The sequence below is a fragment of the Equus quagga genome, chromosome 5, assembly GCF_021613505.1.
Source record: "Equus quagga isolate Etosha38 chromosome 5, UCLA_HA_Equagga_1.0, whole genome shotgun sequence".
NCBI lineage: Eukaryota > Metazoa > Chordata > Mammalia > Perissodactyla > Equidae > Equus > Equus quagga.
The window spans coordinates 102,606,570-102,616,994 of NC_060271.1; the positions used below are offsets into that span (position 1 = coordinate 102,606,570).

Genomic DNA, 10,425 nt, shown 5'->3' on the forward strand with positions numbered 1-10,425 from the left:
AACATCTGCTGCCAATCCTCCTCTTTTTTTGCTGAGGAACACTGGCCCTGAGCTAACATCCGTGTCCATCTTCCCCTACTTTATATGTGGGACGCCTACCACAGCATGGCTTGCCAAGTAGTGCCATGTCTGCACCCGGGATTCAAACCAGCGAACCCCGGGCCACCGAAGTGGAACGTGTGAACTTAACCGCTGCGCCATTGGACTGGCCCAGCCCCATAATTTCTTAGTCTCTGCCACAGTCTGGGCTTGGACATGTGGTTTGCTTTGGCCAATGAAACAATAACAAACTTGACACACAAAGAGGCTTTAAAAAGTGTTTGTGCATTTCTGCTCCTCTTTTGGACTGCTGCCATCACCAAGAGTTTACACCCAGGCTAGCCTGCTGCAGGATGCAGGAGAGATTTGGGAGATGTGCAAGAGTGTGGGATCTTCCCATCCAGGGGCTTCTAGACCAGCCAGTCCCCAGGCAGCCAGCCAACGGACCACAGATGCTTGAGCAAGCCCAGCTGGGATCAGCGGAGCCTAGTCCAGGTCAGCCACACAGCCTCCTCAACAACTATCACGCCAGGGAAATTAATAAATTGTTGGGTTACTTTTTGGGTGTGGCCTTCAAAAAACAGCTTTATTGAGGGATATCTGACATAGAATAAACTCATTTAAAGTATACCATTTGATAGGTTTTAACATGTGTGTACACTCATGAAACCATCACCACAATCAATATAATGAACACGTCTATAATTTTCAAGTTTCCTCCTCCTGCCCCTTTGTACTCTTTCCCTCCTACCCCTCCCTACACCCCCAGCACCCCCCTCCCCACACGTCTCCAGGCAACCACTGATCTGCTTTCTATCACTATAGATTAGCTTGCATTTTCTGGAATTTTATATAAACAGAATCATACATAAAGTATGCACTTTTTGTCTGGTTTCTTTCCCTCAGTATAATTATTTTGACATTTATCCATCTTGTGTGTATCAATATTTCATTCTTTTTTATTAGCGAATAAGCTTTTTTTCTTAGAGCAGTGTAGTTTTACAGAAAAACTGAGCAGAAATTACAGAGTTCCTGTATACACTCCTCTCCCCCTACTCCCACAATTCTTTTATTATTAGCATCTTGCATTAGTGTAGTACATTTGATGTACAATTGATGAACCAATATTGATACGTTATTAACTAAAGTTCATAGTTTACATTAACGTTCACTCTTCGTGTTGCCCAGTTTGACAAATACATATGTCATGTATTAATCATTACAGTAGCATATGGAATAGTTTCACTTTCTTAAAAATATCCTGTGCTTCATCTATTCATCCCTCTCTCCCCCTGTACCCATGACAACCACTGATCTTTTTACTGTCTCTATAGTTTTGCCTTCTCCAGAACGTTATATAGATGGAATAATACAGTATAAACCTTTTCGTACTGGCTTCTTTCACTTAGTAATATACATTCAAGTTTCCTCCATGTCTTTTTGTGGCTTAACAGATCATTTCTTTTTAGTGCCATATAATATTCCATTGTCTGGATGTACCACAGTTTGTTTCTCTATTCATCTACTGAAGGGCATCTTAGTTGCTTCCAAGTTTTGGAAATTATGAATAAGGTTACTCGAAAAAATCAGGTGCAGGTTTTTGTGTGGACATAAGTGTTCAACTCATTTTGGTAAATACCAAGGAGTGTAACTGCTGGATTGTGCAGTAAGATTATATTTTGCTTTGTAAGAAACTTCCAGGTTGTCTTTCCAAGTGGCTGTACCATTTTGCATTCCCAACAATGAATGACAATTCCTGTTGCTCTACATCCTTGCTAACATTTAGTGTTGTCAATCTTTTGGATAGTAGCCATTCTAATACAAGTATAGTGGTATCTCATTGTTGTTTAGTTAATTCCTTTTTATTGCTGAGTAGTATTTCATTGTATGAAAATACCACTGCTTATAACTGAACACTGGGTTATTTTTCCCCCCAGTTTTTGACTGTTACAAACAAAACTGCTATGAACAGTCATTTAAAAGTCTTTGTAAGGATATAGCTTTCTTTTCTCTTTTTCTCTTCCCTAGGAGTGGAATGGCTGGATCATACGGTAGGTATATGTTTAACCTTTTAAGAAACTGCCAAACTATTTTAGAAAGTTGTACCATTTTACGTTACCTTCAGCAGTGTATCAGCATTCCACTTCTTCCACATCCTTGTCAGCACTTGCTATTTTCAGTCTGTTTAATTTCAGTGATTCTAGTAGGTAGGTAGCAGTATTTCACTGTGATTTTAATTTGTATATCCCTAATGACTAATGATGTAGAATATCTTTTCAGTGCTTATTTGCCATCCACACATCTCTTTGGTGAAGTTGATGCTGGCAATCGGCTAGGGGATCTCAGTTCTCTCCACATGGACCTCTCTGTGTAGTCTCTCCACATTGGCTACTTCGGGCTTCCTCATAGCATTCTGGCTTTGTCCCAAATGTGGGTGTCCCACTTGAACAGAGAAAGCAAGGCAGAAAATGTGTCTTTTTTGTGACCTAGCCTCAGAAGTCACGTAGCACTTTTTTTTATCACGTTCATAATAGTTTACATCATTGTGAAATTTAAGTTGTACGTTATTTCTTGTCTGTCACCACATAAGTGTTCCCAGCACTTTTTTGATTGTACTTTACATACCAAGCTCAGCGTCCATGTGTGAAGGGACTAACAAGTTATGACGCAAAGGACATGGATAAAGGGAAGCCATTAATTGGGCTACTAATCCAATTAATGTCTCATGTACCTTAGCAACGTTTTTTTAAATTGTGGTAAAAAAACCACACAAGATATACCATCCTAACCATTTTAAAGTGTACAGTTCAGAAATGCTAAGTATATTCACATTGTTGTGAAACCGATCTCCAGAACTTACTCCTCTTGCAAATCTGAAACTCTATGCCCATCAAACAACTTTTCTCCCTCCCCACAGCCCTTAGTAACCACCCCTCTACTTTCCATTTCTGTGAATTTAACTGTAAGCGGAATCATACAGTATTTATCCTTTTGTAACTGGCTTGTTTCACTAAGCATAATGTCCACAAGGTTCATCTATGTTGTAGCATGTGACAGGATTTCCTTCCTTTAAGACTGAATAAGAGAGGCCGGCCCAGTGGTGAAGCAGTTAAGTCCACACGTTCTGCGTTGGCAGCTCAGGGTTCGCTGGTTTAGATCCCGGGTGCAGACCTACTGCACCGCTTGTCAAGCCATGCTGTGGCAGACATCCCACATATAAATTAGAGGAAGAGGGGCACAGATGTTAGCTCAGGGCCAGTCTTCCTCAGCAAAAAGAGGAGGATTGGTGGCAGATGTTAGCTTGGGGCTAATCTTCCTCAAAAAAAAGAAAAGACTGAATAATATTCCATTGATATATATATACCACATTTTGTTTATCCATTCATCTGTCAGACATTTGCCATCCAGACGAAAGACATCCATCTTTTGGCTACTGTGAACAATGCTGCTATGAACATGGTTGTACAGATACGTCTTCACGACCCTGCTTTTAATTCTTGTGGCTATACAGCCAGAAGTGGAATTGTTGGATCACACAGCAGTCCTATTTTTAATTTTTTGAGGAAACTCCATACTGTTTCCCATAGCAGTTGCACCACCTTGCAATACCATCAACAAAGCACAAGCGCTCCAATTTCTCCACATCCTCGCCAACAGTCATTATTTTCTGGGTGTTTTTTTTTTTATAGTGGCCATCCTAATGGCTGTGAGGTGATATCTCATTGTGGTTTTGATTGGCATTTCTCTGATGATTAGTGATGTCGAGCATCTTTCATATGCTTGTTAGCCATATTTGTTTATCATCTTTGGAGAAATGTCTATTCAAGTCCTTTGCCCATTTTTTAATAAGGTTATTTGATTTTTTGTTGTTGAGTTGTAACGATGTTTTAATTTGTATTTTCAACAGGCACTTACAGCACCAGGTGCAGCTGAGCTGGTGCTTCAGCCTGACGAAGAGACAAGTGTTTCTGTGTATCTCGGACCCAAGTTTGTGACAATCACAGCTAGGGGATTTCTGTGGCCATTATCAACCCAAAGTCATTGTTATTAATAGTAACACTTCACCAGTGTGCCTTCCTGGTGGCCAATCCACCAGACATTACAAAAAAAAAAACAACACACAAAGAAAAAAGCATAATTAGGTCCTTACGTGACATCATTGGCCAACAATGTAATTGAATCCACAGTGTAATGGGCTGATTTACAAAGGGTTTTAACCTTAGAGTGTTTCAATTCCTTAATGCTTAAAGACATTGTTCTCAAAAAAGTCCAGAATCACAAAAGAAACAATGACACATAATATCTGGTCTTTAACAAAGTTCTATTGAAAAAGATTACCCAACAGTTAAATGCCAAGTTACCTACCCTGTGACAAGTATTTCAAATTCAGACACACTGAGCTGTTCTGGAAAACTTGTAATTATTAGCATTGACAGCTATACTGCCACGAATAGTTTCGCTGCGAATTCAAAGAGCATGAATCACATGCTACTTTCAAAATGCTACAGTCATCTGAGAACACTGTGTGTTAGAACTTCATTGGAACACAAACATCATTCTTTGTAATCTACAGCCGGGAAATGTGGTTCTTGGATGTTGAGTGAATTCCTCAATTCCCAGGCCAGACCCAGCATTTCTTGGGGAGGCTCTATAACTCCCTGACCTTTAATGGATGCTCTCTCAGCCAGGCCTGACTCGAAGCCAGGAAATGTTTAGCACGGCTTGGGGCGGTGGGTGTGAGGGTCTCTGAGAACATCTATCAGAGGAACAAACATGGATAGAAAAGACACAAAACATGCCATATTTTAAGGACATTGCTTTTCCAACACCTAGGCATGTACATAAAACCATTGTGAATGTCTCTTTAAAATAAAGTTTCTTATACAGCACAATCTGTCAGACCACTAATCTCCTCAGAACACTCACATAGAACTCTAAAGCTGTCAATGGCTCCTCATTATAAAGAGAACAAAGTCCAAATAGCTTAGCCTAGAAGTCTAAGGTACAAATACGTCCATACTATATTTCTTATCTTCTTTCTTTCTTAGTATCTCAAAATCAGGCCAGCTGCTCCAGTCAACCAGAGATGCTCCTCGTTCCCTCAGTGTAGACTATGAACACCTCATTCCAGACATTTGTTCCTGCCTCTCTTACAGGCCCTGCTCCACGGGCCCTGCCCCTACTCCCCAATCTCTCTCCAATGGACACGGATCTGGCCCTCCCAGAACTCGTCTGTGTTATTCATTTGTATATTCATCCTTATAATGGCAGTTGTTTCAAGGTATGATTCCATTTGCTTCTCCCACCCCAGAAGACAGAGCTGTACCTATTAGCACAGTGGGTAGTCCAGGGCTTTGCCCAAGGTCAACATTCAGAGTCTTGTTGGGGAAAGAACCTTGGAGATCATCTCCAGGAAGGCTTCTCAAACTTTAACCTGCATATGAATCTCCTGGAGGTCTTGTTAAAATGCAGATTCTGATTCAGTAGATTTTGGGCAGAGCCTGAGATTTTGCATTTCGAATCACTTCCCAGGTGATGCCAGTGCTGTGGTACCTGGACTGCACCTGCATGAGGCTGTGAGGGCAAAAGCCCACAGGATTGAGATGGTACACATAAATGAGCAAGTGGGCAGGGTGAGATGCAGCAGAAGGTGCTGGGGATGGTGGTGAACCAGAAGGCTCATGCTCTGTCTCAAGCGGCAGCAGTCACTCAGCTCCAGCGATAATGGAGAATCAAGATTGACACATCTATTTTTTCCAGAGAAGCTGGAAATCTGTATTAATATGTAAAATTTCCCAAATTTTATATGTGGGCAATTATTTCAAAGCCATGTTTGATTGAGAGAATCTGTACAACACATCCCTAATGATTTAAAGGGCCCATGTGTGACTGTATAATACTCTGTCTTCACTCTTTCTGAAGTTTTAGCTTCTCTCTACACCAGGCTTTATCTATATACCAGAGTCCTTTAAACTAAAAAAAATTTTTTTTTTTAAAGATTGACACCTTAGCTAACAACAGCTGCCAATTTTTTTTCCTGCTTTTTCTCCCCAAATCCCCCCATTACATAGTTACATATTTTAGTTGTGGGTCCTTTTAGTTGTGGCATGTGAGATGCCACCTCAGCGTGGCCTGATGAGCTGTGCCATGTCCGCACCCAGGATCCGAACCCGCGAAACCCTGGGCCACTGAAGCAGAGCGTGTGAACTTAACCACTTGGCCACGGGGCCGGCCCCCCCATTTGTTTTTTAATTAAAAAAAAATCTGTGGCTTAAACAATAAATATTTGACCTACTAGTTTGTGTGCAATTAGAACAAGGATTCCCAAACTTTGGGATTTTATAAGCAAGGAAAATTCCAAAAAAAAATTGGAAACTAAAATACGGTACCAACATTTTATTTTGCTTAATAAGGATATTAAAAAATAATCTAGTTTCAATATCTTATTATATGAAGGACACTGCAACACCAAAACATGCGAGAAGAACATACTCTTAGATCAAAGGACAATTGTTTAAGTAGAAGAAATGGTAGCTTTATGGGAAAACTATGCTGTCCTGACTTTTCTAATTTTGTGATGGACAAGTGCAAACTTTGATTCAAATTCTGATGTTGGGGAGCCATTGATAATCTAATCTCTTCTATTTACAGGAGAAGAAATTAAAATGCAGAAAGACTATCTGACTTGCTCATTGTCTCATGCTTTAGTGGCATAGCCAGTGCTCTGCATTCTTCTTGCTGGTAGAGTTACAATTTCATGTAATTCATCTTCACTCAGCATAGTCAGATGGGAAAGTCTTGGGCCAATAGACATGGGTTTGAATCCCAGATCAGCAAGCTCTAAGCTTCAAAGTCTTGGGTAAATTATTCAACCTCTTTGGATGGATCTCAGCTTTTTCATCTGTTACACTTACTTCATAGAGTTGCTATGAGGACTAAATAAAACACATTTTAAGATTCTAATTTATTTTAATTAAACAAGTAAAATTGAATTAAAAATAAATTTTAAAAATTTAATTAAGTAGTGTATACAAACCACCTACCAGTGGTAACAGGCTCCTCTTGTAAAGATTGGTCAGCTTCCTCCCCAGCAAAGAGCTTCACTCAGTGAGGCCTATGTCATTGATAAAAATTGCTATTGTTAACATTATAATTATTATAATAACCATTATTATTAAGTACTAAGTATCAGGACAATGGGGTCTACTCACTACGTTTACGGAACTAAAGGGAACTTCTCAAATTATTCTTCACAAAACAAGAATGATCTGCTTGGAGCTAATTTTTCTATCCTCAGTTATCTCTAGAGGCAGCTGGAAACTTCTCTCACTAAATAAGAAATAAATATTAGTTCTCTTTGACAGTAAACACCGAGTAGGAAGAGAACAGAAGCAGCAGAGCATAATAATGTCTACCATCATATCCTTTTTCTATTTCCTCTTTTTCCACTTTTTAAAATATTTGTTTGATTGGAATGATAAGACCATGAGGACAAAGACTCTTAGCTCTTCTAGGCTCTATTTAATGATAGCATCTTTACTTGAATCATAATTTATCATTTGGAAGTCCTTAATTTCTAACTGCTTTAAATCAGGGGAAATGATCTAAATATGGGGAGAGCCATACATTGTATACCTTCTAGTCACAGATGCTAGTCATGTCCTTATCTACTCCTTACAACCAAAAGTGAGAAATTATGGAACTAAGTCTTCAACAGGAGTGAATTTGGTTGTTGGAATGTTTTAACAAGAGTAGTGGTCACCTTTGGTTACGTGCTAAACATAAAAAAGATTCTATAATCTTATAGAAGAAGAAACAAAGTAAAAGTAAAACCTACTCTCTGAATTCTACACTTGTCACTAAAGTACACTTTATCGAGCCAAGTCATGGTCAAATATGTGAAATATTTTGTAAGCTATCTTGACAATTATCTTCATATTTTCCAGAAATTGGAGATCTTTGAACACGAGTTAATCATGCAGAATCCCCAAATATGCATATGCTGATTTTCTGATAGAAGCCTTTGCAATGCACACTTTATTATTGTAGAGGAGGAATATCCTTTTCCTCTACCCTGCTATGTTCTCAACTGACACTGCTGTAACAAAAGACGGATTAAGAACAGAAAAGCATAAAAATTCATTTAATGTAAGTTTTATGTGACATGGGAGATTTCATAAGGAAATGAAGACCGAGGAAATGGTTAAGCCCAAGTGCTTTTACGCTAGGTTTGATGAAGAGTGGAGAGTTGTGGAAAGATAAAATAGGACATAGGGTATGAGGTAACTAGTAAACTGGGGAAACTCAGCCAAGCTAAAAGTCATTCACATCCTCTCTGTGTCCCTTTGTCTTTGGAGATAAGGATGGTCCCTTCCTCCTGGTACAGGGAGAGCATAAACCTCTCACAAGAGGGTTTTATGACCTGCTTCAGGGGAAGATCAGTAAGGTGGCCCATGCCATTTCTCAAATTCCTTCAGCTTGAAATATTCAACATGCCAAGGTGCCATATTTTGGGGTAGCATGTCCTGAACCCCGTCATTATCATGCAGTTATTAGTTCTCTTCACAGAAGTACCTACGTTATTTGACTATACAAATATACACTTTGTCACAACAAGTAGCAGATTTGTTCTGGGGAGTGTCTATAATCTACAGGCAGGATCAGCAAACTTTGTCCCAGGTCAAATCCAGCCCAATACATGTTTCTGTAAATAAAGTTTTATTGGAACACAGCCACTTTCATTTGTTTATGTGGCTGCTTGCCACAACAGAAGAGTTGAGAGACACAGATCACACGGCCCTCAAAGCCTAAAATATTTACTCTCTGGCCCTTTAGAGACAAAGTGTGTTGATCCTTGATCTACAGAATAAAGAGCAATAACTAAATATGTCAGTGGATCATTACCAAAAAAGTTATCACTCCAAAAAGGCTCAGAGGATGTCACCCTAAGCCCATACACCTTTTTACCAGAAAGGCAACTGTCTTTGCTTGAAAGGTAGAGGCCCACTTTCCTAAGTTTAAGGAGATGTAAAAATGAAAGTCATAATTAAAATTTTAAAATTTGTTTTAAAATAAATAAAACTCTCTTCCTTACAAGCAGTAAGTAAAAGTGTTTTTGGCTTTGGCAATGTGGCGTTAGTGAGGATGTCATGCAAAAGGGACTGTTCTAAAACGTCCAAAACCGTGGCTCTTGAAAAGAGAAAATCAACTATGGGCATTTTCTGTAGCTCTATTTCAATAAAATTTTAATCACTTTTACAAGATTTTTTTTTTTACTTTTACCAGATTTTAAAGTCATGTTCTATTACTAAGTCTTCCTGATTGTTGTGGGAGGGTAGCAGATGAGATTCCATAATAAAGTGGCCTTGATCAATTTATAGCCATCAATATCATATAATTCAGCCCATATAAATGGATTATTTAGCAAGGCTTCCTTCTCACTCCAACCTACCATCATCCCAGCAGATCCCAGCAGCTGCTCAAGAAAACTATTATTTAATTAGGTAATAAATACATTCATAGATACACAAAACTACTAAATAAATACATAAATCCCTGGTGATACTTACCCTAAGCAGGTCACATAGAGGGGCCCATGTGAAAAGTAACTCAGGGCAGAAAATTTGGAGTATTCTTATCTCATGAATTTCATCTCAAGTTCATATCTTTTGAAATGCATTAACATGAAAAATTCTTAAACATAAAACAGATTTGAAAGAAAGAATAAACCCAAATCTACATTAACACGATTTTTTGTCTTCTATTCAGATTAATTAGGTATAAAATACGTACTGACCACTTAATTTAGGTGTATAACTTGATGAGTTTTGACAAATGGATACAGTTATGTCACCACCATCACAATCATGATAACAACAGTTCCATCACTCCTAAAAGTTCCCTCATGCCCTTTTGTAGTCAATCCCCTCCTGTTAGACCCCGCCCCTGGCAACAACTTATCTGCTGTCACTATAATTTTGCCTTTTCTCAAATTTCAGGTAAATGGAATCAGACAGTATGTAGTCTTTGTGTCTATCTTCTTTCATTTAGCATAATGCTTTTGAGGTTCACCCATGTTGTTGCCTGAATAAGTAGTTTGTTCCTTTTTATTATTGCTAAATAGCATTCATTGTATGGATGTGGTTTATCTTTTCACCAGTTGATGGACTAGCAGAGTGTTTCCAATCTTGGACTATCACAAATAAAGCTCTTATAAACATTCACGTAGATTTTTATGTGGACATATGTTTTCATTTCTCTTGAGTAAATACTGAGGAGTGGAAGTGCTGGGTCATAAAGTTAGTGTAATATTTAAGTTTTTAAGAAACTGCCCAACTGTTTTCTAAAGTAGTTGGACCTTTTTACCTTCCCATGAGCAGCATGCAA

General features: G+C 38.7%; 1 protein-coding gene across 1 annotated transcript in view; it reads right to left on the bottom strand.

Annotated features, from left to right (window-relative positions):
- SLC3A1 (solute carrier family 3 member 1) overlaps positions 1-8,958 on the bottom strand; it is a 49,047-nt gene extending 40,089 nt beyond the window's left edge. The window contains exon 1 of the mRNA XM_046661077.1: positions 7,083-8,958. The gene's annotated coding sequence lies outside the window, so the exon portion shown is untranslated. The remainder of the gene's footprint in view (positions 1-7,082) is intronic.
- Between the last annotated feature and the right edge of the window lie 1,467 nt (positions 8,959-10,425).